Source organism: Dreissena polymorpha, chromosome 3, assembly GCF_020536995.1.
Source record: "Dreissena polymorpha isolate Duluth1 chromosome 3, UMN_Dpol_1.0, whole genome shotgun sequence".
In the NCBI taxonomy this organism is placed as follows: Eukaryota; Metazoa; Mollusca; class Bivalvia; order Myida; family Dreissenidae; genus Dreissena; species Dreissena polymorpha.
Genome location: NC_068357.1, coordinates 8693422 through 8699421, shown reverse-complemented (window position 1 = coordinate 8699421; position 6000 = coordinate 8693422). Strand labels below are relative to the sequence as shown.

The window sequence follows — 6000 nt, the reverse complement described above, 5'->3', positions numbered from 1 at the left end:
TTATATAGTTATATAGTTATATAAGTAAAATGTAATAATCCAGATTGTGAATATTATATAATAAAAGTAAAAACACGTGTCTGGGATTTTAAATATAATCCAGATTGTGAATATTATATAATAAAAGTAAAAACACGTGTCTGGGATTTTAAATATATATCGATTTAGCCAACGCGTTTCGCATAGCTCATCAGGGCATAATACAATATATTACAACGTCAAAATGTCATAATTGATATGACGTTATCTCCATGACATTTTGACGTTGTAATATATTGTATTATGCCCTGATGAGCTATGCGAAACGCGTTGGCTAAATCAATATATATTTAAAATCCCAGACACGTGTTTTTACTTTTATTATATATATATATATATATATATATATATATATATATATATATATATATATATATATATATATATATATATATATATATATAGTTTCAGATTGGGTAAAATGGTGGGTCAAACGTCCATTTTACGGCCGTATTGTTGGGTCTTTAGTCGATTGTCGGGTCCCAAAGTCGATTATCGGGCCCTTGGACCCGACAGTTGAAGACCCACTTAAAAAAAGGCTGCTTAACATACTCATGACTATTTTTAAATTCAAATTTGCATATGTAATTTTACTCGAATTGTCGGGCCTATATCTCCCATTAGCACACATTAGGTCAAACTCCACACAGCAGTTACTTCCCTTGGGCATTCGCCAATCATTAATGTCTTTTTCTAGAATAAGGGAGGCCACTGCGTATGAGATTGACCAACCTCGGCGCAGTGATTTACCGGGAACCAGCATAGCAACGAACGACAACTCTGTAATAAAAATTGCCAATTTTCGCGGTTAAACTTAAAAAGGTAAGTGGCGATAATATTTATTAGGTTTATTTATATTTTTGGTTATTAAAATTATTCTGCAAATGACTGAATTTAAACTGAAACTGCAACCAATAATTAGGACACAGTTTCTGAAACGTTTGCTGACAATGAAAACATATTTCAAACATGTAAAGCCGTGGCACGAATTTAGGTGACAACCTTGTTACCGCAAACAAACAAATGTAACCTATAATCTGCATTTAATGCAGATATAGTGACATTCATGAAAGCAAGCATGATTGTAGCATTAGATCATTTCCATGCGATACAAGTTCAATATATGTTTTAGGCTGACTGCAATGGTTAGACTGGGGAAATAAATTATAAAAGAACAGAATCTTTAACCACACAAGACAGTTGGACTAGCCTTAGTGGTACAGTCATGTTACTATTACCGGATCAGTAGCGTAATAAAGTTGTTCTGGGGAAAAGCAATAAATGGTTTAAGACTTCTTTTACATCAGTTTGATAAGGTTTCCAGACAAACGCTCCCACAAACAATCGCTCCTACGCTAAATTAGTTCTGGCTTCAATAACTTTAAAATTCGCTTTCTATGAATTTTGAATGGCGCAACATTAAAGTTATGGACCAACCCCAGTAGGAAAGTCAACCAGGAATATACGAAAAGTTGACAGTTAACAAAGACCGCTCCAAAACAGCTTGTAAAAGCAGTTATTGGCCCAAATCAGCTACTTTATGTCTTTATTGGAAAGATTGACATTTTTCACATTTAACTGATATGTTTTTTTACAAAATACTATCTTAAACATTTAACATTTATCTTTTCTGCTCTAACATATAGACCAGTTGACGAGTGAAGTCACGCGCACCTGCAAATATTACACTCCGCCCACTGGTTGGCAAAAAGAGGTGAAATTCATATAAGCGCTTATAGAGAAAGTTGAAATAATAATCGTTTTTATTGATAATCATGCACTATATCAAATATAATTTTACTAACTATGTCTGAATTAAACATAAGCGTGCAAGGAAATGCATTTTTGGAACGATTATATTGTTGTTATTATTTGTTTTTACTATAAACGAAATCTGGAGTGGAACACAATATACGAGCACGGTATGCAGTTACCATAAAAATCTCTACTTGGCACATCTTCGCGACCATTTTTTAGATAAAAAATTCTCTGATATTGAAATTTTTTCAGAATAAAACAAATTTAATGAACGAACAAAAATAAGGATGTAAACAAACAGCAAATAGATCGACTTTATGTACGCAACATATAGTAACTGATTTGAACATGCCTGTAAAAACTTGCCTTGTTACACATTAAATAAATTCTCTTGATAAATGTAATTGTTTTTATTTAATTATTCACACCAATTTTGACACTCTTTGTTTCAGCGTTTTTAACCCGGTGTTTTATTGCACTTTTGTTCATCATAAAGCGATTATCTCGTTATGATCGGATACTGTCCAAACAATTACAAAGAACACATGGTGTGATAAATCCAGGGACCTATTCTTGGCCACTGCATAAACCACATGTGGCATACAAGTGTCTGGTCATTAAACATCATTTATGATACCTCCATGTCATCTCTTGGCATATTGAGCGATCATCTTAGCAAAATTGTAAAGCCAAAATACGAAACAGTTGCTTTAATAAAATATTTGAACATATTAAAAAATGAAGATATTTGTCCGAAATGGATTAACAGGAATTAGTGTATGTATATATTAGCCTGTTTAATCATAATAATAGAGTGTTAATAACTATAAATTAAAAATATTGTGCAATTTCATTGCTACACAATTAACGTATTTAACGAGTACCGGCAAATGTAAACTCGGCTATTCATGTTAAGATTGTACGTTTCTGTAGTGTATGAAATGACATGAAAACAAGCAAACAACAAAAGGGTAAAAAATACTTGCGTAAAATAAATTAATATATAGATATATTTATCATAAAATGCTAGATTGTTATCACTCCTTACCACCAGTAAAGAGAGTGCATGCAAAGACAGTTTAATTTGCTTAATATGCAGTTCTTGTTTTTCATATGTATGCTAAACTTTATGATATTGTCATTCGATGGAAACGAAACGGTAATTCATTCCATGTAAAATAAAATTACTACAATGTTTATTAATTGTAATGTATTCCGCTTTTAGGGCTTCGTTTTATAATTGATTAAATGCCCCTCTTGCACCTTCGTTCGCTTATGAACAATAACAATATCTGCACCACTTATAATTATAATCAAATTAATGTATGTGTTATTATCTTTGAAATATAATTTACCAAAATCTTACAATCACAAAAAATATGAAAGAATATTTATTGTTTTGTTTTGTTGGATTGCCAGTTTTTAGTCTGATGTATTAATATTATTAATATGTATTTTTATACAGAGGTAATTATATTTATGAAAATACATTTATTGGTACTAAATATTATATTTTTGCACTATTATTTAAGAGTTTTTATGTTTATTTCGGATTTTTGTATCGTTTTATTGACTAAACAAACGACATGTATACATGTTTTACGTTACTGTAACCAGTGTTTTTTGCCAACCAGCCAGTGCGCATGCGCGGAAAATCCCGAATGTAAACAATAACATTCAACTGGTCTATCGAGAAAAACAGTGACGTGACACACATGATTGAAATGCGAATCTCCCGAGATTTCACGGTCATATGATGTTATTTCTATTTTTAGTAACAAACCATGTGCTCAATTGTTTACAAATTCAGAAAGACATTTCCCGTTTTTTTTATAATTATTCTTGCTTGTTTTGTAAACAAATTGTAGTGTAAATACAAAATCAATGTACAAAATATTCAAAATTACCAAATTCACTTTGAAATCAGTGTTTAAATCCACCAGACGTAACTTGTTAATCACAAATAATAGATTTCAGAAAACGAAAGTAATGTTTACAATTCCAGCAAAAAATGTCAAGGTCGATCCGAAAGTATCCAAATGAAAACTCGTCACATGACAAAGCGACAATGGTGCAAAATTATGACTTTCAGGCTGATGAGAGTTATTTTCATCTATTGTAAGATGCATTTGAAACATTTGAATCTTAAAATATGCCCCGATGCAGTAATTTATATTCATTCACCAATATATGAAGGAATGTATCCAAGAAAACATACTGTCTTTGATTTATAGCGTGACATAAATCTGTCACCACTCTGGTTGACTTTCGATACAGGGTTGACTTCAGCGTACAGATATGTCAATACTATATAAACTGTATGCTGAAGTTTCTTTAGCTAACGCTAAATTTGACAGGGCGGACATTCGCTCCTACAATGTTTTGATAGGGCGGACAGTAGCTCCTATATTATTTTGCCAACTCGGACAATCGCTTCTACATTATTTTGTCAACCCAGACAGTCGCTCCTACATTATTTTTATTCAACGGCAAAACGTTCTATATGCCTATCAAAGACTTACACCTATAATTAACCGACAATTAATTTTGCCAACTTGTTGACAGTTAGCCAATTCAAAACATTACATTTCCTACATTACATTTATTGGAATACATGTAAGTGCCATTTTGCGAATGGGATAAACATAAAAACCGCAAATATGTTGTGCTTAATTTCATTTGTTTTTATGATATGACATTTATATGACATTTATAAACATATATATACACAAAATACACAAACGAAAAAACATCCAAACAAAAGGTCTTTTGTGTCTGTCAGTGGCTCACCGTCTTCTTTCTTACGCGTTTTATCACCGATTATATTTATATAATAGCAAAGAATTAAATTGTTATATATTGATAGAATGTTATACCAGAAAAATTATACATTGAAGACGAAATTCATAAAATGCAACCAGGGGTTTTTCAGCACTGTCTGCGCCTCCGGACAACGGAGGCACTCCCAAAGCAAACGGACCCGATCCCAAACCGAAATTATAAAAAAAATCCCAATTTCCAAAAAAAAAAAAAAAAAAAAAAAAAAAATTATTATTTTTTTTTTTTTTTTAAATGAAGTATCTTATAACTTGTGTGACTAACCAGTGTTTTTTTTTTGTCAAAAATATTTGCTATAAGGTTTTGACTGTTCAGTTCTTATCACAGAGTGTAACTGTAACTGAAAAACAATACTGCAGTACTTGAATTAACGTTGAACATGCCCAATATTGCATCTGTTTACATAAAGAAGACAAAATAACCAAATAAAAACAAATTTATTTGTTAAACCACTGAATTATTTAAGCATGATTTATTCACAATTTTTTCCCAAATGAGCCGTTTCATCGAAGCAAAAATTCCCAAAATGACCAATTTTGTTGATAAAAAATTCCCAATTTGGTCAGACTCCTTTTCCCAAAATAGGCAGAAAAACCCCTGGCAACATGCAGGCAAATTCGACTGTACAGACATGTTCGATTTACTGCATAACCATCATATGGTTGACTTAGACATGTGCTTCTTTGAGTACGAGTGACCCTCTAAGCATAGCACAGACTGACTGCGTTTGTTTGTTAGAAGTTCCATGTTGGTAGTAAATTATTGGCGTAATATTGACATTACAATATATACATATTGTTTTCACAGATTGCTAAATTACATTTAAAGAATCGACCAACTGTAACATAGTTTCTTAATAAGTAAATTGATTTATTAAAATCACATTGATCCGCTCATGTTAAATTGGCTTTCTGTTAACAAGTTGGCAAATTTAATTGTCTGTTAATTATAGATGTTAGCCGGGTTGGCAAAATAATGTTGGAGCGACTGTCCGCCTTGTCAAATTCAAAATGTATTTGTGTTACCTTTTTTTCGCCGCAGAATTCATGCATTAACGGATCAGTTGTAGCTATAACGGATCACATGATCAAAACCACTCAAGGAGGGGGGCATTTAACATATTATTTAAACTGTCGAAACATGAACTTTGTTGTTTACAAGGACCAAGTTATATTGCCAGTTATAAATAATATTCATGTTTTTGTTATTGTTATTGATTGTTTTCTATATGTGATCTTGTATTCTTGTGTGAAATATCTGATGAAAATCCTAAATAGATCAGAAAGATATGGGCGTGTTAAAAACCATGAAATTATTTGAATCATATATAATCATCGATATTAAACATGGATCATAAATAAAACT

At 31.6% G+C, this 6000-nt stretch overlaps 1 protein-coding gene across 3 annotated transcripts in view; it reads left to right on the top strand.

The window, feature by feature from the left end:
- Window positions 1-536: 536 nt before the first annotated feature.
- Window positions 537-6000, top strand: part of LOC127872958 (uncharacterized) — a 29785-nt gene continuing 24321 nt past the window's right edge. Inside the window, exon 1 of one of the 3 annotated variants that reach the window (XM_052416481.1) lies at window positions 537-861. The gene's annotated coding sequence lies outside the window, so the exon portion shown is untranslated. Of the gene's footprint in view, window positions 862-3863; window positions 3916-6000 lie in introns of those variants that run through there. The other 2 variants (XM_052416477.1, XM_052416479.1) reach the window with 2 other exon arrangements.